This window comes from Coffea arabica, chromosome 5e (assembly GCF_036785885.1).
Source record: "Coffea arabica cultivar ET-39 chromosome 5e, Coffea Arabica ET-39 HiFi, whole genome shotgun sequence".
Lineage (NCBI taxonomy): Eukaryota > Viridiplantae > Streptophyta > Magnoliopsida > Gentianales > Rubiaceae > Coffea > Coffea arabica.
In genome coordinates, this window is record NC_092318.1 from 20,519,510 (window position 1) to 20,542,790 (window position 23,281).

Here is a 23,281-nt window from a genome sequence, read left to right on the forward strand (position 1 = left end):
AGCTTCAAATCAACTAATCATCTTCAAATTGGAGGGCTCTAGGTGTGAAACTTCAAGGAAGAAATCAACTAATAATTGCTATTTGAGGCCTAAGAGTGCTGGTGTAAGTGAAACCCTTCATCCCATTCCACCTTATTTTAGCATCCATTTTAACGATTGTCATGATTGTCACTTGAAACTATGGCTAATGGATGTGGCTGTTCCTTGGGAATATGAATCTTTGTTTCAAGAAATTGGAGCAATTATCTTGTAGTAGTGCATTTGCATCTTTTGCTCTTTTATGATAGTGTTAATTTTTACTTTTATTATTTTAAAGCTCTCTTAAACCACTTGCTTCGTCTGATAATGGCTTTCTTTTAAATAAGCTATCTTTCTTTGTAAAAGTTACTTTTTATAGCTACTGCATTTGACGGATCCTTCAGTGTAGTCTATACACAAATTTAAGAAATACTCAAAACTAATACACAATAAGATTGAACCGTGCATGGGCAAGGCCATGCAAAGTGTGGCACTATACACTAGTATATATATATATATATATATATATATATATATAAAGACTAAAAGTTTTAAAGAAATGTATGCTTAACATGTTGAAAAAAAATTTACATTATGAGCACCAAATGGACTTTTTTAATTTTAAAATCTTAAATAACTTGAAGCCAAAACTTGCTTAGTTATTGTCTATCATTATCTGAAAGCAATTTGAAAAAATAATTTAACTTACAATGATTTACATAATAGAGGAATTGTTAATGCATTTAAGGAGAGGGTTTGATTGGGTGGTAAAAGGCTCCAAAAACCTAAGATTAATGGTGCAGATTTGCTGCATTTTCTTGGCAAACTTTGTGCCATTAGACGACTCTTAATTCTGGAACTTTCCTCATGTTTTGGATCAATGCCAAGTGGCCTTGTACTGGAGGGATTGAAGGGAAAAAATGCAAGAAAAATGAAAGGAAAAAATGGATGAAATGGTGCCTGCAAAACCTTGTACTATTGCTCGGAGAAACCCAGCGCGCGCGATGCACGCGGGCGTGGGTTATCCAATTTTTTTTTTTTCAAAACTGACTTTGGTATTCTCTTTTTCTTTTTCTGTCTTTCTTTTCCTTTCTTTTCTTTTTTTGATTTTTCTAAAAATGATTTTCCTCAAGAAATAGAAACAAAACAAAAATAAATTAAAAAACAAACAAAATGATAAAATTTTGGTGTCTATAGTAAGGTGAGAAGAAATTTCTAAAAAAAAAAAACCAATTTACCAAAATCCGACAAAAGATAGTATGTTATACCCATATATCAAAACTTATAATATAAAAAAATAAATTATAACCAATTTATTTTCTTCGATTTTTAGAAAAAAATTCTTTCCCCTACATACAATATTATTTCGATTTGAAATATAAGCTCGTGCGTAGCACCAGTTAAAATGCTAGATTAGTATCTTGTGCCCCTAAAATTGTTGACTGCATCTAAATTAGTATTTTTCATAGACTTTAATGTAGATTTAAAAAAAAATCTCTGTAATATGTGTTTTTAGAGTTCTCAAAATTATTAAAAACCACCACCCTTTCCCTCATCTCTTAAACGGTAATGTTACTTTTTAAAATTTTTTATAGAATTGGTGTTGTTGTTATCATTATCTTTTTTTTTTTTTTTATCAAAAATGAATATTTCAACTAAAAATTTCCACATTAAAAGGCCAGTAGTACTTTGTTTTTTATTTAGAGATTTCATAAATGATATCATTCTTGATTTTTTAAATCCACAACCAATGAATATTATTTTCTTTTTATTTTCTATATAATTTGGCCTTTTTAGTTAGAATTACTAAGTTAAAAGATAAAATATTGTCATTTACTTTTTTACTTTTAGGAAGTTTGGCAATGTTTCCTCTTTACTTACTCAAATTAAAAAGGCATGAAAGCCACTTCTTTACTTATTTAAATTCAAAAGGTATGACAACCACTTCTTACTTAGGAAAATTTTATTTGCACTCCATTTTTTATTACTTGCACTCCCACCATTTGTATTATCATATAGTCTAATTAATGAAAACTATATGATTAAATGATCATGAAAGTGTGAATAACAAAAAAAGGGACTATAAATATTTTCCCTTACTTATTTAAATTAAAAAGACACGAAAGGATGTTATATTTATTATCTTTTATTATGGTCTTATAGAAGTCTTAAATGGAGTAGAATCGCAAATAACACATGCAATTGGGAAATGTGATGAGTTGAAATACGAAAATGTGGCAATAAGTATAAAAAATAAGAGTAGAGCATGCATACTAATTAGATTAAATGGTGCAGAACACGCATACTAATGAGTTAAAATCGCATTTCAACTGTAAAGGATAACATGCACATGCACATTAACTAACAATTTGAAATGAAATGATTTTAAAAAGTAAACAACAATTTCAAATGTGAGGCGTAGATATGGAGGTTGAAAGGAATATATTTTATAAATTAAATTAAATGTGAAATGCTAGAAAAATGGAATTGGGAGTGGAAAGATATGTAGAGATTTTTTGTTAAAAATTTCTTGTCAAATTTATATAGATATAAATAGATTGTATGATATCCAAATGAGAACGGGTCAGCAGTATGCGGGGTAAATGTATTTTTTTGCATTGGGCCTTTTTGGGATTGCTTTTGTGTTGGGCCTGGACGCGTGATAATTTGATTGACCCCATGATTGATTGCCTAAAACTATCGCCCAGACCCGCATTTGTCACCCGGACTTCGGAGGGTGCTTTTCCAATTTCCGGCTAGCATTCAAAGATAGAGAAAGAGGAAAAACTGAGAATGAAGAGAGAGGCCGAAGTCTCAAAACCATTTTTGCCGGTGGTGCACCTGCTTTCTTTCTTTCTTTCTAGCGCTTTGACTAGACTACTACTACCATCTTCTGTTGCTGCTGCTTTCTGACGCACTTTCTTATGCATCATCAGGGTTAATGTACTTAACCAACCATGGAGATAAGCACATTGAATTATGCGGCCGGCGGTCACCCATTTCAGTTGTCCTCCACTTCAACGCCACCAACTATAACTGCCAAACACCACCTCCTCCTCAGCCCTGACACTCCTCCTCCTTCCTCTACTCTTTCAAACTTCTTTCTTCTCCCCGTGAGCCGCCCTTTTTCTCCATTTTCTTGCTTCACTTACATGTCTAAGCTCTCCTGCCATAAAAAATCCCAAAGGACCCCCATTTTAGCTTCCTCTTCTTCTTCTTCTGATTCTACTAGTAATGATAACCCTCTCGACCACTCCGCTTCCGATGCTGCTGCTGGCTTCTCTTGGCTCCATCTTTCTCGCCGCTTCTTTACAAATTTCAAGCAACAAACCGGTATTGAATTTCAACATGACGCTATTGCTACACTGGCTCAGCTCGCTGCTCCACTTCGTCGCTCCGTCCAGTTGCCCCACTCTGCGCTGGAAAGGTTTAGGTCCCACTTACTTCCCGATTTCGTCAACTGGAATAATTGGATCGCTGGAAGGTAATTTTAAACAATACACACAACTCTGTGTATTTCCGTTTATGCAATTCAATTTTTTTTCGGAGTTGTGAAATAATAATAATAAATGCATGGGTTGATTCTGTTGCTCTGCATACTTGGCACCATTGAATTATTAGCATCATTTTTTTTTCTTTTGGGTTTTTTTAAAAGTTCTTGATTGATGGCCCCTCTCAGTGTGAATCTCAACTAAGGTAATGTGCTTGTTTTCTTGTTTGGGTTTTCAGGACGTAAAGAATTGGGAAGCCAAGTGAATTGGTGTTCTAATTCTTTATGCACTTGTTATGGTGGTTTCTTCTTGAGGAATTTACAAGGCAATTCAAGCACCTCTTATTGATCGAGAAAGAAGAGAGCTGGCTGAGGCATATATGGAGACTCTCATTCCTGAGCCTACTCCCACAAATGTCAGAAAGTGTGTGCGACTTTTCCTATCTCACCTGATTTTAGTTTGGAAGAGTACGATTTCAGCTCTCACCGAGGAGCACATGACTTGAACAGTTACTATGACACGAATCTTCTGCATATTTACTTTTATATACATGTTCCAATGTTACCTGATGACATACTTATGACTTCCTTGATAATGTTTGTCATTTGACTGTCTCAATACCCGCCGCCATGATTTTTTTCTTTTATTTTTTAAAGTGCCTTTTGATTGCACTCGTTATCTCAGATGTTTCTTCTTTAATGCAGGTTCAAAAAGGGTTTGTGGAGGAAGACAACTCCAAAGGGCCTAAAACTCAAAAAGTTTATTGAAGGACCTGATGGAACGCTTGTTCATGATAGTTCTTTTGTTGGGGAAGATGCATATGATGATGATGATCATCCCTGGGAGAGTGTAAAAGAAATTATAGACCAAGATGTGAAATTGAACAAAGAAGAGAAGAAGGTTTTGGAAGAAGATTTAACAATTTTGGGTGAGTTTGCAAGTCTGTTTTTCTTCCCTCAAGTTAGTGGGCATGCTCCTTTTACAGACACCCGTTAAAATAAGAAAAGGGAAAAAGATTAATGTTTTTAAATCTTCATTTAACAAGGTTCCTGGGTACATTAATTTTTGGCTTGATGCATGCTTTTTTTTTTTAATTGTTTTTATTAAGGACCTGGGACTGGATATTGAGTTGTTTTCTATGTTTTAAGTTAATTAAATTTTAGCTGATTTGGTAATTTAACGTCCTATGTAGAGTTAGTTTATAGAAAACATAAGGATGGAATGTTTTATCAGCAAATATTTTTTGTACAATGTTTCCATTATGTCCTGGTGGAATTCCCGGCTTTAACTATTTTCTTTGACCAGTTGTTTACATGTGATTATGTTGTAAGTAAAATTAATGGACTTCAACTGACCAGTGAAGATGCAAGAAGAAACAAGTGTGGAAATGCTGTTGTTTGGTTTGTTATGTCTCTTTTACATACCCGAAGGACTAAACAAAATCAGCATTACTTTGGTAAAAATTGGAGCAGCAAACTTGGATTTGGCATGAATCTGATTTTTTTTTTTTTGTGAGTAGTACAAAGTGGAAATTTGATGGGGGTCAAGATGCTGTTAGGTGCCAGCTGCCGCCTTAAGTGCCCCACGATCTGCGTGATGGCCTGTTAATGTGGTTAAATAGCTTTTTTAACAACCTTCTTTTGTAGGAGAAAATCAGGAGAGTCGAGGAACTTGGCGTGAAAGGCTTCAAGCATGGAATGAAATCCTTCAGAAGGATAAGTTAGCTGAACAATTACATTCATTGAATGCCAGATATGTAGTCGAGTTCGATATGAAAGAAGTTGAGAATAGCCTGTGCAAAGATGTTCTTGAAAAGGTCAAGAACAACCACGGAAACCGAGCGCTGTGGATTTCTAAAAGATGGTGGCGCTACCGCCCTAAACTTCCTTACATGTATTTTCTTCAAAAACTTGATTCTTCTGAGGTAATGATTCTAGTAGTTCATCCTTCTGTGTCTGTCTTCATCTTGCCATTTAGGAAATTGGCGAATCTTTCCTCACGCATTTCCGCACTGATGAGGGAGAGAACTTGTAAAGTTCACAGACATGAAAAGATACTTGGTAAAAAAAATGATGCAGATGGAGCAATGTGATTTATGTCATGCTTGTGTATGCATAAAACTTGAACTGTGCAACGCTTTCTTGACTGGTTGGCTTCCATTAGTGGGAGTGTGAGATGTTAGATTTCATTGATGAACTCCAGTGGGAGTGTGAGATGTTAGATATCTTTGATATCCCTTTTTTGATGCTAGGTGCAATAAATTGTTGGGGTCAACTGTAGAAATCAGGCTATGATTTGTGTTTGATTTTTGCATGTCGCTGCTATTGTTTTCGCAGAAGACCTGAAAAGGTTGTATGTGACAATGAGAGAAGGGTTCCCAATGGAGTATATTGTGAGCTTTGTAGCTCTTGGTTATGGTTCAGCTGAAATTGTATTCTTTTTCATTTGAAATTGCTTATTGATGCATTGTACTTTCTCAGGTAGATATTCCACTTGATCCTTATTTGTTTGAGATGATATCAAGTTCTGGAGCTGAAGTTGATCTCCTCCAAAAGCGGCAGATTCATTACTTTCTTAAAGTTGTCTTTGCTTTGCTGCCTGGCATACTGATATTGTGGTTCATAAGAGAATCTCTGATGCTTCTTCACATCACTTCAAGACGTTTCCTTTATAAGAAGTACAATCAACTCTTCGACATGGCTTATGCTGAAAATTTCATTTTGGTAAATTTTATTTTCTCTAAATTTGTAGTTTCCTCGTCGTCTTGAGTTTATTTTTGATCTCTTATTCTGCCACTTTCTCAGCCAGTAGGGGAAGTTGGGGAAACAAAGTCTATGTACAAAGAAGTAGTACTGGGAGGAGATGTCTGGGATCTACTAGATGAGTTGATGATATACATGGGAAATCCCATGCATTATTATGAAAAAGAAGTGAAGTTTGTGCGGGTGAGCTTCATATGTTGATAACTAAACAGTGGATAAAATATGCCAAGAATTAAAGAGTTGTAATTTTTTCGTGTCATATTATCTGCTTTACAGGGTGTGCTTCTCTCTGGACCTCCTGGAACAGGCAAAACACTTTTTGTCTGAACTCTTGCAAAGGAAAGTGGGTTGCCTTTCGTTTTTGCTTCTGGTGCAGAGTTTACAGACAGTGAAAAAAGTGGTGCTGCAAGAACAAATGAAATGTTTTCTATTGCTAGGAGAAATGTAAGTCTGGCCAGTTTGAAAACCACGTTCGATATCTTATAATGTAAATCGTGATGTAGGCTTGTGGTTAAGCTTCTTTTTTCCTTGTGTTAGAACAAAAGTTTGATTCAGACCATCTCCATTCTCCTCTCCTCTTCATTCCTTTCTCCCACCCTCTGCTTCTGAAACATCTTGATACAAAGACTACTGTGTCTCCTAAATTTCCCTTTTGCGTGTTTGATGTTTCCATGCTTTATGTTTAACAGTTCCCCATTATTTTTCTGTTGATCATGTTCTTATACATGAAATTTACTAAAGATCATCAGGCAAGAATTCTCTGCCTTTGGAGCTTTTGGAAAAACACATTCTGATTTTCATTAGTTTTGTTTTAGGATTTTTTGTGTTTAAAATTTTTCCCCCCAAAAAACCTTTGATGCCTTTGTGCTATGTCTAGGAAGAACAAAATTTAATCTTCCTTCTTTATGCAGGCTCCTGCTGTTGTTTTTGTTGATGAGATTGATGCTATTGCTGGGAGGCATGCCCGAAAGGATCCACGAAGAAGAGCAACATTTGAAGCTCTTATTGCTCAGCTTGATGGAGAGTTAGTGTCTTCCTTATGCCACGACTATATTGCTTCTGCGTATCTAAGTATTGATCTGGCAGGTTTATCTTTTTAAGATTTAGGATGTTATTTCCCAGAATCCCCAAAATTTTGACCACAGCACTTTGTTTGCTTGAGATTCAGTTTTTGTGAATCCAGGAGGAATTGTCCACATACAAGTGATTGTGAGGGAAATTCATAGTGATGATTCGATGTGTGTGGTGTTTCATGTTGTTCCATCTTGGTCTCCTAGTGAAGGATGTTTAGTAGCATGGTAAACTTTTTAAATCTATAGGGTTGTGTGCTCAATCAGAATTCAACTGTAAGAGAGAGTTCCTGTTTTTGTTACAAAGATCATATTACAAGACTGTATGTGATGTAAGACTTAAAACGACAGACTTGCTAAACTGAATAATATTTATGCTGCTTTCATGTGATTAATAGATGGTGAATGTTTATGCATTTTGATGTATTGTTGCCATGCACTAGGGAAGAAATAGTGGAGCTAGTTATGGCTTCTCTATTTATTAGTAGTTTCAAGTTAGAATTTCTGACTATTTCATAACTTCACTAAAATTAGTGTTTCCACATTGCATATTGTTGTACTTCTGATTGGATGTTTATCAATCATGGGAACATGTTGTAATGGAATAAAGATTGGCAAGGAGAAGGAAGGGGTGGGAGTAGAAAGAGAGAGATGGATGTAGGGATAGAGTCAATTTCACAATTTTATAATTGTCCATATTGAAATTTGCAGCTGCTGTTTAGTAATTTCAAGTTTAATATTACCACTTACAAAGGGAAGTCTGTTGTTCCCAGGAAAGAAAGAATAGGTGTTGACAGGTTCTCATTGAGGCAAGCTGTCAAATTCATCTGTGCTACTAATAGGCCAGATGAATTGGACCTAGAATTTGTTCGGCCTGGACGTATTGACCGTCGTTTATATATTGGATTACCTGATGCAAAGCAACGTGTACAAATTTTTGGTGTGCATAGTGCTGGTAAACGACTTGCAGAGGATGTTGATTTTGAGAAGGTATAATGTGTCTAATTGCTGAACTCTTGTATCACTCCACTGATTTTACAACTCCTCCGAGGTATCATATGGAGGGTTTTTTTCAATCTCTTTCTATGCAGGTCGTGGTCCCCTTCCATTTAATGTATCAGTGGGAGGAGAGTCTTGTTTTCTTTTGTCTGCTACTATTTAATTAAGAATTTACTCTCCCGCCCTCTCTCTCTGTTAAATATTTTACCTCCATGGGGCTTTGGAGTAAAGGGGCTTCTGACTAAAAGGTCTGGAGAATGGTTTACTTATGACAATCTTGTCTCTTTACTTGTACAGCTTGTATTTCGTACTGTTGGATATTCAGGAGCGGATATTAGAAACCTAGTGAATGAAGCTGGAATAATGCCGGTAAGTTAGTCATCTCTGTGCTTTACAAGCTATATTTCTGATCTACTGTGTACATATTCTGGTGACCTCTGTTTTAATGGATGGAATGGAATAATGAACATGGAAATGTTTTATTGTTCAAGAGAAAGCTTTCAGAATTAAAAAAGTTTTTATCACCATGTTTTGTGGATTACTTGTTGGCAGATCTCTTATCCTTTTGCATTTGAATTCTTAAATCCTGATTATTGAGATTAAGGCTTAATCCTCTGATATTATTTGTGTAATGGATAAATTAAATAACTTGAGTTTCAAAATGTACAGCCTTCCTAAACTGCAGCTGATGTTTAAAAGTCTATCTCAAGATATATATTTGGTTAAACATGAGAACTTAAGATGCAACTCAGATATAATATTTACTTCCCAACCCTCCCTCCCTTTTTTGTGAGCTCAACGTATTAAATCCATGCAGAAAGATCTTCAAGATGTTGAGGCTTTCTCAACAGTTGGAACTTTTCATGACCTTTGGCTCTAGATATGATTGTTGTCTTCTATTTCACTTGTATTGTATACATACAGATGATGAACAAAATACTCTTAACAGGCTTTTTCACTACTTGTACAGGTGAGAAAAGGGCATACTAAGATCTACCAGCAAGACATTGTAGATGTATTGGACAAGCAACTGCTTGAGGGTATGGGTGTGCTTCTCACGGAGGAAGAGCAGCAGAAGTGTGAACAAAATGTAAGCATGTTATTCATGCAAACTAATAAGAGTATCGCTGCAAACATTTTAAGATCCTTCTAGATGTTCTTTTCATCACATGTTTAATGCGTTCACGTAATAGGTGTCTTTTGAAAAGAAAAGACTTCTGGCAGTACATGAAGCTGGACACATAGTCTTGGCACACTTGTTCCCTCGTTTTGATTGGCATGCATTTTCTCAACTTCTACCTGGTGGCAAGTTACAGCTCCTGTTGTGAACATTTGTAGCGCTTAATCTTGCCCGAGTTGTCTCCAACACTGTTCCTTGTTCTATTGAAAAGGAAACTGCTATATCTGTGTTTTATCCTCGAGAAGATATGGTTGATCAAGGTTATACAACCTTTGGCTACATGAAAATGCAAATGGTAGTTGCTCATGGTGGGCGATGTGCTGAATGTATTGTATTTGGGGATGATATTACTGATGGTGGACAAGATGATCTGGAGAAGATTACAAAGGTAAGTAAATAGTTTCAGATCTATTTCTGAAAGCAGATAAGAAGCTGCTTCACTGATGGGCGAGTTTTTAAGTATCTGGGTTGGAGTTAAATGGGGACCTATCTCTTCAGCTTGGTAATAATTTCCATTTTCCCTTTAGATTGCTCGAGAAATGGTGATAAGCCCTGGAAATCCTAGGTTGGGGCTTACAGCTTTGACAAGAAGACTTGGACTGGTTGAGAGACCAGATAATCCTGACCGTGAGCTTATTACATATAAGGTAGTTTTTTTTTTCAGAATTTTAAGCTTCATTGTAGGAATTCCTTTTGCTTAAGCATGATCACATCCTTAATTTTTCTGAGCAACTAATTATGCTGCTTCAACTTGTTATGGTGATATAGTGGGACGATCCTCATGTTATTCCTGCTGATATGACAGTTGAAGTTTCTGAACTATTTACCAGGGAGTTGGCAAGAGTAAGTGAAGTATCCCTTTGTGATTGTTTCATGTTTCTTGGAGGACATAGCCCTTTGTGATGGTTTCATGTTTCTTGAAGGACATATCCCTTTGTTATGGTCTCATGTTTCTTGAAAGACATCCTGAATCTTTTTGCACCCAAATGTGGTTATTGCTTTGCTCATATAAAGGTTATTCTGGTTTGAGATAAGTGAAGAATATAATTCAGTTACTTCTCACATCCAAACCACTTTAGATTTATAGACCTTGGCAGGTGGAAGATATGGAAGTCTTGAACATCCTTGTCTGCTACTAAAATCAAACATGTTTCCAGGACTATTAAGGAAAGGAAAGTCGAGTTCAAGTTTGTGTTATTGTTACTACCTTCAGCTTTCTTTTAAGCTAAACTTTTCCAGATATGAAGAAACTATGTAACCACAAAAGGATAACTTTATGAGAATAATTTTCATGACTAGATATTTTTTCTGTTCATAGCAAAATGAGAGTGAAACCCATAACATCACTAAGGTGAAATAATTTTATAGATTTACTTTGTGGAATCAGATTATACTGCCGAGCAAAACAGATATGAGGAGGAGGGTCTCCAATGCACTTTCTTCTCTATATATTGCATATCTGCAAATTCAGTGAAAACTATAATTGCTTATGTTGCAGTACATTGAAGAAACAGAAGAATTTGCAATGAAGAAATTAATGGAGAACAGGCACATACTAGACATGATTGCAAAGGTACTTCTTGAACACTCAAGGATAACTGGATTGGTGAGTCATTATTTACGTTTCATTCTTCTCGTCTGTGGCTTTGAGACATATAACAAATATTATCCTTATTGGCTAATTTTTCGTTCTTTTTGTCTCTCCCATTTGTGTTATTCTGATGAATAAATACGTTTGGAGCTGCATGAATAGATCATTTACTTTATAAGAGTCTGATTAACTGCCTCATGCATTCATGATTTAATATAAGTCCTCTTGCAGGAAGCTTCTTTGTCAACATGTACTCTTGGTATTGCTTAAAAGATACTGTCTTGCAGTCTGTGCATAGATCTATGTATTTATGTATGAACGTATGTATGTATAAATGTCGAATAATAGCTTTTGTTTAGAAAAGGATTTATATTAATGTTTCCCAGATTTTTTTCCGTTTCCTTCTTGACTATTGCATTGGGCTAGTCAGCGTACTATACCCCCAAGAAAGAACAATATCATATAACAAAATAAGTTTGACCAGACCTAGCAAAGGTTTTCTAGGAAAGTCAGCTATGTATACACCTCTGCAACTACATCAACTTGCTTTTCTGGATGGAAGTTTATAAGAAGATATTCCCTGCAGGAAGTCTTGATGTTAACTATTTTGATGTTAACTGTCTATATGGTGATTTTTCTTTGCGGTGCTTTGTGATAATTAAGTAGTGCTTAATTATTGTGTTCTTTCTGATTTGCTCAATGATGGATTCTTGTTTGACCTAAACCTTCTGTGTCTAGATTTGCAATGGGATAAGGTATTTTCAAGTATTTGTTTACCACTTTTTGTTAGTGAAAAACTAAGAAGGATTTGGGATTGTGGTGTTAGCTTTTTTGGTGCTTTCTGTTTCTGTTCTCAGGAAGTTGAGGAAAAGATGAGAGGACAATCGCCACGTATGTTTGAAGATTTTGTGAAGCCTTTCCAAATAAATTTGGCTGAGGTAGTATTCCTTTCTGTATTTCCTTGTTATATTGACAAAGCCAATAGTACTATGTGAAGCTTTAGTCACTGAAGCGTCTGTTATCTTTGTGATATATATTATGATAATATTATAGCTCAGGAAAATGCATTTGATCTTCTAAAACGCGGCTCTGTTTCTCGGTCTCTCTGGCTCTGATTTGTGTCTTTTATTGAAATGTCACATCAATGCCCAAAGATATAACCAGTTGAACAATCTTTATTCATCTCCATCCAATCTTTTGTTGTGCAATGTAGCTTTGGTGATTGAGTGCAAAGAAACTTGTTGACTTGGAATGTCCTGCACTTTTGTTACCATGGAGAATGTTTTCTAGATAAATTATTTTTGGAAATTGATTCAGCAGCTTTTCATTGTGGTGACAAAACTACAAAATTGTTTTGCATTAGTTGATGTACTTGATATCTTTGGTTTGTGGTTTTTTTTTTATTTTAAATTGAAGTCTCGTGTTCCTGATTACTATAAAGCTATTTTTTCTTCCTGTTAGGCAAAGGTGTAGCCTGTACGTGTGTTAAGTGAGATCCTTGTGATTTGTGAGAGCAGCATATATTGCTGGTGTTTTATGTCTGCATTCTTTCTGCCTAGATATAGATACTGTTTGTACGTGTTTATTTGGGTCTACTGTACATCCTTTCTTGCCATGTTTTTTAGTGTCAGCTAAAGTACATCACTAGTCCAGCTCTCAAGTCATAGAAGGCTGTTATTTAGTTAAAGGCTAAATTGTTATTTTGAACTGTGAGAGTACCATTTATCCTTAACTTCGTTTTCAAAATTTCCATACCATTGGCCTTCTGATTTCTCTAAAGTGCAAAGTGATACAGTGTTTGAAGGATGAATTTGCTATTCTGACAGCCTTGTACTAGTACACATTCCGCATATTTTTCTTAGTGATAAGGGCTTTTCATTTTAACGTTAGATTATCATGTGTAATTTTTTAAATCCTTTATGTTGAATTCTGCCAGGATGGACCATTGCCTCACAATGACCATGTGCGTTATCAACCGCTGGACATCTATCCTGCACCACTTCACAGATGCTAGGTAGGGGTTCATCCTCCCAAATGTGATTGGTTGGGATTCATAGCATAAATTCTTGAATTAAGAAAAAAAAAATATATTATGGGATTCGAGAAGGACAAAGCAAGTTCATCCTCGTATGTCCTGAACGTTCCTAGAGAAGATACTCCCTTAGTTGCCCCTAATGGCTATCATCTCTCTTCCCAGAGCAAGACTTTTACTAATGTCTTCATAGCTATAGTGGGAGCAGGTGTCCTTGGCCTACCCTACATATTCAAGAGAACAGGGTGGGTGATAGGCGTCCTTATGCTCTCCTTGGTAGCCTTCCTCACGTACCACTATATGATGCTCTTAGTCCACACGCAGAGAAGACTTGAATCCAGTCTTAAGTCTCCAAAGATCAAAGATATAATCTTACGACCAATTTTGGGCAGGGACTATTGAGCAGCCTTTGTGTAGTTGGGTTTGTGCATTAACCTATTCTTTACTTTCTCACTGATGCTGAACCCTGTTTATGAGGTGGTGGAGAGGAGATTTTGTGAAGCCAGGTATTGCTTGTGGATGAGATGGGTTGCGGTATGGGAGTGACAGTGGTGGCTCTCCTGGTGCCAAATTTTGCTGATTTCTTTTCTCTAGTGGGGAGCAGTGTATGCATTGTTCTGGGTTTTGTTTTGCCGGCTTTGTTTCACTTGATTGTGCACAAGGAAGAATTGGGGTGGCAAGGTTTGGCTCTAGAAGTGGCAATTGTAGCACTGGGTTTAGCATTGCCGTCTGCGGAACATGGACTTCCTTGATAGTAGAGCATGATAAAATTTTCAGTGTTTAGAATTTTATTAGAATTATTGTTAAATAAAATTCCACAAAATAGTAGCTTTACTCCAGAATCTTTAAATATAAATTACGCAAAATTCTAAAATGCAATTAAGTAATAAAAAAGGGTAAAAAGATAGGTCGCTCATGAATTCCGGCAGCCAATGTATTCTTACAATTACTGCTTGAGACAGTGGCAACACTATCAAAATTGTAACACATCATTTCTAGGGCTTGATTGGATTTACGAAAAAATGACAAAAATTAAAATTTTGGAGTTCATGATGAAACATGCAAGAGAGGGAGAGATAGTTTATCGTCTATTGGATGACAAATTTGATTTTTCCAGACATTGATGACCAAGACAGGCTATGACACTGTAACTTATCAATTTTATTACCAAAGTTACTATTTTTTTTTTTTTAAGAATTGAAGTTCAACGTCGACACTTTTTGTTTTTGTTTTCCTTTTTTTTTGGGAACAATTTGACAAATGGATGGATGGATATCCAAATGAGGACGGGTCAACAGTATGTCCTAGTGAATGTAATTTTTTGTGTTGGGCCTTTTTTGGGATTACTTTTGTATTGGGCCTATTTGGATGGTGGTTTATGCTTTTGAAGGGATCAAAATGGTATTGCCGCTGGAGTCACAAACGAAGGAGAAGCAGCAGTTTGTGAGAATCCTGGGCTGGGCAGTGGCCTCATCTCCTTAATGTATGGAGGAATTGGAATTTTGGGGTATTTTACTCTCGTGTGAAGAGACCAAAGGTATAATCATGACCAATTTTGGGCAGGGACTATTGAGCAGTCTTGTTCAGTTGGCTTTGTGCATTAACATATTCTTTAATTTCCTACTGATGATGAACCTTGTTTATGAGGTGGCGGAGAGGAGATTCAGTGAAGCTAGGTATTGTTTTGTGGATGAGATGGGTCATGGTTTTGGGAGTGACGGGCTCTCATGGTGCCAAATTTTGCTGATTTCTTGTCTCTAGTTTGGAGCAATGTATGCATCGTTCTAGGTTTTGTTTTACCGGCTTTGTTTCACTTGATCGTGCACAAGGAAGAATTGGGGTGGCAGGGTTTGGCTCTGGATGTGGCAATTGTAGCGTTGGGTTTAGTATATGCTGTCCACGGAACATGGACTTCCATGATGGAGATTATGGCAGCCAAGGCTTGAGAAACAAAGCAGAGAATGGACTTGTATGCAGAAATTTTTTTAATTTTTAATTTTTAAAATTTTGCCTTGCTTAGTACACTTATTTCTTGTACTTTCTAGTTTTCAGTTTCTTGGTATTGTTGCTATGTTGGACGAGTATGTTTGGCACTTGTTACCATTTCAGCCCAATCAGAAGAAAGCCCAATAGCCACTTGAGGGAAGTAGCAGGAAGAAGTAGGTGCTTTCCAGAATCAAGGTGGATATGTCATAAAGGGGCCAAATTTGTTATTAGTAGTATAAAGACGTTTCGTTACAAATATGTAATGGGAGAATATCTACTGGACATGTAATATCAAAATAGATTGGTTGTTGAAACGAGTCTAGGACTTGTCTCTTGGTGATGCAAATTGGAAACAAAAAGTTTATGATGCGCGTTTGTTATTAATGATAATATAAGCAAGCAAATGTTCATTTGTAGTACTAAGAAAGCTGCATTACATCGGTCGATTTTACACAAGCAACGTCAAATTAAATCTCCCACAACGCAATGCAACATGAACTTGGAAACTAATAATTGCACTTGACATTTCAAGACTCGAGCATCCCAAAGAAAAAATATTAATAAAATCATTCCATCAAAGAGTATGAAAAATTTTATAGTACTAAAATCTAACATCCCACTCCATTCACCGTGATTAAATTGCTCCGAAAATGGTACTATTGGTAGTATTGTACTTAATTTAAGCTTAACAGTACTCTCTCGACCACCAAAGTCTTAAACCCACCCAAAAAAAAAAAAAAAATTCATTGAAGAAACACAACAAAGGAAAGAGGGAGAGAAAGCATAAGAAAAAAAAGAAAAAGGTAACAATGAAGCAGCAACGGAATGGCACGAAACTAAGACATCAGGAGCAGCAGCAAAAAGAACCAAAAAAGGAAAAAGAAAAATCTAATCAAGCTCCTTCTGGACTTTAATCCCTATGGAATTAGCAGTTTTGATGATAGACTTACAAATGGACTCTAGAGGCATATACTGGCAATAGGAGTCATGCTGCTTCACCTTGGCAATCTCGTACATGTGCTTCAAGGTCAAGGAGGAAGCCGTCATGTGACCGGGGTGCCCGCTACCCTTCTCCAACCCCACTGTCTTCTTTAGGTACCACGTGATCGATGGCGACCTGATAGTGAACTCGAAGGTGTTGTCCTTGAAGCCTGATATGACAACGGCCAAGGGAGTGTCGAGCTTGTACTATTGGATCCTAGCGTTGAAATCCTTGCAGAAGGCCATTAGAGTGAGCCTGTATTGACCCAATGCCGGCCTCACCGGAGATGCCGGCCGAACTCCCCCGGTGGAACGGTTAAGCGGATCATCACCGCCACTGGCCGACGGGTCAAGATCTCCTTCAATGTCGACATTTTTTATGGGAATTTCCAGATGCTTCAGTACCAGTCTTTGAAAACAAGAATTCACAAAGTAAATTAGGTCCTTGGTTTCATAAATAGATATAGCTTTTTCACCTTTTACAAGATCAACATATAGTTATATTCCAAGAAGACACACTATCTGCCAAGTTTGTCTATTTATCAACTATTCACATAAATATGGTAGAAGTACAACTACTGTAATCCAAGACAACAAGAACAAAATCTAACTCGATCGATGAGTTATAGATTTCTTCCCATCCCAAGATACAAATGACTCCACAACGTTATGACGTACACATCACACAAATAAGTTCCGATATACCATATTGATATTAAAGTATAAAAGTGTATACATCACGCTTTAGCTCAAAACTGTAGCAAAGAAAAAAAAATTAATGTAAAATTTGGAGATGAATAATCATACACCACAAAGTCAGACTTGACCAATCGTTGAGGCTCTTCAAAACCAGTTTATATGCAATGCAAAGAGACAGAAAAGTTATATATGAAACATGCTAGAATGTAACTAGACAGAAAAGCCAAAAGAACCAGAATCTTGTGCATCTCACTTTGTCCTTGCAGGTGATTCTGACAATAGTTTTGGTTTCTCCCCTTCCTCTGCGAGTTAACGGGCAAGTTTATCTGACAAAAGGGAATATGCATAAAGCGTCCTATGTATATTCTCAAATTATGACTAATAACTAAGAAAAGTAAAAACAGAACTCATTTTGATCATGCAAGAAAGAAAGTGTGCGCGCTGAAGTCAAGTTTAGACAAAAGAAGAATTTGTCTTCCTAAATCACATAACAATAATTTTACTCCAAACACAAGTTAGACAAGACTCTGTACTATAGACTTGAAAAGCAATAATTTTACTCCAAAGGCACAACACTTAGGGCCGCTTGGTTTGAGGGATTTGTCACGTGGAATAACGACAATTCCAATACTTAGTGCTTGGTACACTAGAATGGTAATTGAAATATTGGAATCATGTCCAATTTATGATTCCTGACTAAATTGGAAGGAATCACTCAAAACCCTCAACTCATTTCCAACAGTGAATAAATAAAAGACAAAATATTTTGTTAAAATACTTTCTTTCTCCCTCTCACAGACATCCACCATCGAGCCTCCCCTTCCTCTCTGCCTTCAACACCTCTCTCTCCCCCCATGGCATCTGGCAACTCCTCCCTTTTTTCTTATTTTTCCCTCTTTATCAGCATTTGGCAGCACCCACATGGGCTTGTCGGCAGAAAAATAGATTCAGATGGGAGAAATCAAAGAGGAAGCCGCACCAACAAATGCCGACGAGTCATCACCGTTATTATCTGAATTCTTCCATAAGATCCGTTCGGTTAGAACGAAGGTGCCCGAGGTCGAGGTCCACCTCTACAAGCTTGGCAAAGGACCCATCGATGTCTTCAAGTCCAGCCTTAGTGGGTGGGACCAAGACCAGTTGGAGGTCACCGATTTTTTTCCTTCTCCATAGCATCTAACAAAATCTCTCTTCTTCTCCCACCGCCGGTCACTCCCCCCTCACCCCAGTAGACCCTTTCTTCTCCTCCCTTGCCATCAAATCGTCCTCCTCATTGCAATCGTTCTCCTCAAATCGTTCAAATCTTTTATTGATTAGTCATGAGTTTTTGTTGATAATTGTTGAACAAAAAACAAAAAAGATTTGGATTGGTAGTGATTTGATGGTGGTCCGATGGTGGGCATGATTATCAATCCAAGAACAACAATTAAAAAATAAAAAATTAATTTTGATACCATTCCAACTATAACTATACCAAGCACTAGTCCGTGGAATGATACCAGGGGTTCAAACCCATACTGATTTTTTGTATATCATTCCATCTCCAATACCAATTCCAAAGCATGAACCAAGCACCCCCTTAGTTTCCTTTACATCACAATTTTCTTCCTATATTGACTTATTTTAGCAATTTGCAACACTTTCCTATAGTTCTAGACCTTTTATGGGTACAAATCCTAAATGCAAAAAATAATAAATGGATGAAATAAGGAAACTGGTAGAACACTAGTCTAAACTCAGTGAGATCCAAAAGAGCAATGGCAAATGGCACCATGCAGTTCATCTAGCATATCATCTAATTTAGGGATAGGATGATGATACTTTACCATTACTACATTGACTGCTCGACAGTCGGTGCACATTCTCTATCCACCATCTTTCTCAGGATCAAGAATAACTGGTACGGCACATGGACTAAGACTTTCTCGCACCCATACTTTCCTTAGTATTTTTTCCACTTGCTTTTGCGTCTCCTTGATCTCTTCAGGTTCCATTTGATAAGTAGCTTTGTAAGGCAACAATGCTCTAGGAACCAAGTCTATCTAATGTTCAATACCCTGCAAAGGTGGTAGTACATCTGGTATCCCTTCTGGAAAACGTCTTAAAATTCCTATAAAAGAGATGAAACACTTGAAAGTAAAGTGTTAGTAAGATCATTAGAAATATCTAACACTTCTTTATCACCTAGTACAAATAAAGGTTGTAACACATTAAAGCTCTCCTAACATCAATAGCCTTTGCACTCAAATTTTGTTTTCTCTCTCTTTTTTTTCTCCTCTAGCTGAGCTTACTATAGTCTTTTTCTCTTCCTTTTCCTCAACCTTACTCCCTTCTTTTCTCTCTCATTTTTTCTTTGTTTTTCTTATCACAATCTAGCTCATACTCTTTTTGTAACCTCACTTGATCCTTATAGACCTGTCTGGAGGTAAGTGGAACAAGGGTAATCTTCCTATTACAATGCATAAAAGAATATTTATTGGTGCGTCCTTAGAAGTTGATAGCTTTGTCAAATTGCCATGGACATCCCAAAATCACTTCATCTTCATATCTAACCAATTTCCTCATTAGTTTCCATCTGTTCTTCTTCATCCTCTTCAACTAATGATGGCATGTCTTAATATTCATCTTCATCATCCGTTACTACCTCCCCACTGGATGTTATGATCATGGCACATTGGTTAGCATATTGAGATACTATATGACCAACTCCATGACACTTGAAACATTTGCTGTCCCGGTTGCGTGGTTTATGAGTTTGTTGACCAGCTTTTATCTCGATTTTAGGGACTGGTTTAGTGGCACTTGGTTTCGGCCTTTGAGGTTCTGCAGAGGTCGCAAACTCGTCCTCCCTCCTTGACTGGGAATTTTTCCAACTTCTAGTTTGGCAAGAGGTGTTTGGATTAGTATTACTCCTCTTCTTGAGGTGCCTTTCCATTTTTATAGTTTTATCCAACATCTCATTAATGTCCATGTAGTGTTGGAGTTCAACCACTTCAACGATTTTGGGCCCCATTCCATTCAAAAACCTTGACATTGTCGCTTCCGTTCTTGCACATCGGCCCTCATCATGGCCATCTCCATCTCTTTATATTAGTCATCCACAAATATGTTCCTATGAGTGAGTGTTTGAAGCCAAAGGTGTAGTTCACGATGATAATAGTTTGGTATGAATCTTTTCCTCAACATCCCTTGCAATTCATCCCAAGTTTCCATTACACGTTCATGATTTCTCCTCCTACTTGCTTGCAATTGATCCCACAAATCATGGCATAATATGTGAATTCAATTGCTGCAAGTTTTACTTTTTGCTCTTCCATGTATTGCATTCAAAGATCACTTCGATCTTCCTCTTCCATTCCAAGTAAGCTTTTAGATCAGATTTTCCTTGAAATGAAGGAATCTTCGGCTTTATTCCCTTAATAGAATCGTCGCCTTCCTTATTGTTGTTTCAGACAGCCCTATGTCATCTAGTCTCCTTCTCAATTCATCATTGGAAAGTTCATATTCATCCTTGTTACTCCTTCCCTGGTTTGATATACTTCGATTCTGGGAATTTTCAATTTGATATATCTGTTCATGTAATGGCTCAAGTTCTAATCTCATCAATCATCGAAACTCACTCATCATGGCTTCCATAGAAGTTTAGAGTCAACAATGGATGATCCCTCTCCAATCGACATGTTAAGTAACCTGAAAAAAGAGTAAGCAAAAAAATAAGTATGTTTTCCTCACATGTTCCATTAGTGTTTATTCTCAATACTCATATTTTCACTCAATCACTCTAATGAGTTCAAAATCAGGTTCCAATGGTTGTTATTTGCTTGCCTGGAATAAACTAAAGCTTCCTCTAGGTAAAAGTCAACCCACCAATCGCTAACACTAGATGATAGCAATTTGAAATTTCGGATTTAGCAATAAAACAAGAACAACAATGCTGTCAAGATGGACTAGAAAATTTATAGAATTTGAACATTAGGTATGCTGAAAATTTCATGAGAATTTTGGAACTTATGACTCAAGAATTTGAGCTGTACTTTGGTATAAGTAAGAACGGGTCGCCTATCTTGCAAAGCCGATTCTAGTTTGGACTTGGATGCTCAAAATTTTCTGATTTGCTTTCCGTTTCTTGGTGGAACAAGGATTTTGTAAGGTGGTTAGCTCGTTTCCAGGAAGAATTTGGACCAACAAGATCCGGTTATGGTAGTCACAATGGAATCCGATTTGGACTTTGGATAAGTATGATAATGTGCACGGCATTTCTTTCTTGTTCACACTTGCACGTTGCTTTTTTCTTTCTTGTTTCCAAACTGAATTTCCAAGTGGTAAGTAACGGATGCAAGAACAAATTAAGGTTGTTGGGACTTTTTTTTCCTCCAAATAGTCATGGATTTTGTTTCAAGAAGAATTCTGTTTTGGGGCAAGGAATCGGTTTTGGTTTCAAGAATTGGTTTTAATGTTTGTTTCTCAAGAACTGAAAACCATACCACCAAACAAGATTTCAAGAATTCAAGATTTGTAGTTCAAGAAAGTCTAGAAATCTTCAAGTTTGGTTCAAGAAACTCAAGAACTTCACAAGTTTGATTCAAGAACTTCAAGAGACTTGCTGGAAATTTTCGGATAGCAAAGATTTTATCAATAAACTTCCCAGAACTTCAAGAAACCCCAGGTACGAACTTCAGATTTCTTCAAAAAACTCTCTGTATAGAATTTTTTTGGATGAATAGTAACTTCTGGATGGAGAATAATTGCTACAGTAATGATAAACACTAATGCTACAGTAATGAATTTTTTTTCTTTTCAAGAATAAAAACATGACATGAATTAAGAAAAAAAATAGAAAATCACAAGCCCAAATCTAAAACTAGGTTAAACATTTGAAGACGGAAATTCATAATCATTCTTGGACCGCTCAAGAATGATTCTAATCGTAGAACAATACTACAATCAAGTGTGTTGCTTAATTGATAAATTAGAGATCACCTTAGGACAACTCTAAGATTTTCAAGGTAACTTTGGCAAGCCAAAAGAACTCTTTCTCATAAGAAAGAAAATCTAGAAATTTTGATAATGATAATATTCTTCTTCATTGAAAACCGTATATGTTTGGCTATTTATACTTTATAGCCTACAAGGCTTGAAAAATCGAACTAACAACTCACAATAAAGAAATAACTCAAAAATTACAAAAATCACTTAAAATTCGAAAATCTGATCCTACAAGGACTGGCCTGAGACATTGAACTGGACATGACACTGGACATTACCAGAAGATCAAATTAAAAGCACAAGAAATGGATCTGAGACCTGGATCCACGATCTGCTCCCTCGTGGATTGGTCAGCATTTCTACTTTTGCTTCAGTTTCCTGCATTCTTCCTTTGTCAAACGACTCTAATGGCTAGTTTGCTGGAAGCCACCAAGTCTTCAACATAAATGATAGTCTTCATAGGTTGACGTTCCAACTCAACGCCCTCAATAAACTTGTAGGTGCCTTCTTGGTCTTGAACAACACAAACTAAAGCCATCAATGAGTCTTTAAAATTTTTAGCACATGAATGAGTGATCGGACCAACTGGAACTTTGACAGGATCAACCCGCATGGTAGCTTGAGTCTCTTGAACAGCTTGCAATCCTTCATCAAATTTACTAAAGTCATCCATTCTTTTTTTCAACAAAATTTGTTCTTCCTTAATTTTTTCATAAAATTTTGTTTTCTCATCCAAATTTCTTTTCAAATCATAAGACTTGGTTTGGAGGATATTGTGTGGGTTTGGAAAGGTGACAAGAACTCAAGGAGTCAGAATAGCAGGGCTAGAAAATTCAGCATCAACAGTTGGAAACCCAAGATGAAGAGGACCAGCAATATCAACTACCATAGCTACTAATATTACAGCAAGAGTTACCTTGATTCTGTCTTTTATTATAGTCTTGTATCTTTACATGTTCAAAGTGTCCTTTTTCCTGACTACAAGTCCTTTTTTCCTATAATAATGCATGGTTAAATATAGTATCTGCATTTCTAGACCATGTCAATCGTGATGTATTTTATATGGATATCTTCAATTGAATTGTGGGCACTATGTATCTCTGTTTATGTTGAAGACTCCTCCTCTAGTTTTTGTTGTCTGAATTGTTAATGGCTTTCATGTCTTCTAGCCATATTGAGACATTTTTCTTTACCGAACTGATGTCAGGCTGGCAATATTTGCCTTTTTCATGTACTGGGGTATAATATTAACCAATTCCAGGTTTTTAAGGAATGATCTAATACAATGTAATCAATTTTGCCTTAAGTATTGCTTTTCTTGGAAGAGTTTGTTTGGATGTCCTTGAATTATCTTCTTTTCAAAGTGTCTTGAAGAGTTTTGACTTAGTCAGATTTTTTTTCTTCTGCCATATGCTATAGTGTAAACTCTGCTTTGCATGATTAGTATGATTTAGTCCCGTTTACATTTTTCAATCCTGTGCATGTA

At 36.5% G+C, this 23,281-nt stretch overlaps 3 pseudogenes; 2 read left to right on the forward strand and 1 right to left on the reverse strand.

The window, feature by feature from the left end:
• Window positions 1-2,726: 2,726 nt before the first annotated feature.
• LOC113690902 (ATP-dependent zinc metalloprotease FTSH 12, chloroplastic-like) lies at window positions 2,727-13,977 on the forward strand (annotated as a pseudogene).
• A 153-nt stretch (window positions 13,978-14,130) lies between these two features.
• LOC113723142 (amino acid transporter AVT3C-like) lies at window positions 14,131-15,496 on the forward strand (annotated as a pseudogene).
• Window positions 15,497-15,861: 365 nt separating this feature from the next.
• Window positions 15,862-16,484, reverse strand: LOC113687884 (large ribosomal subunit protein uL11m-like; annotated as a pseudogene).
• Between the last annotated feature and the right edge of the window lie 6,797 nt (window positions 16,485-23,281).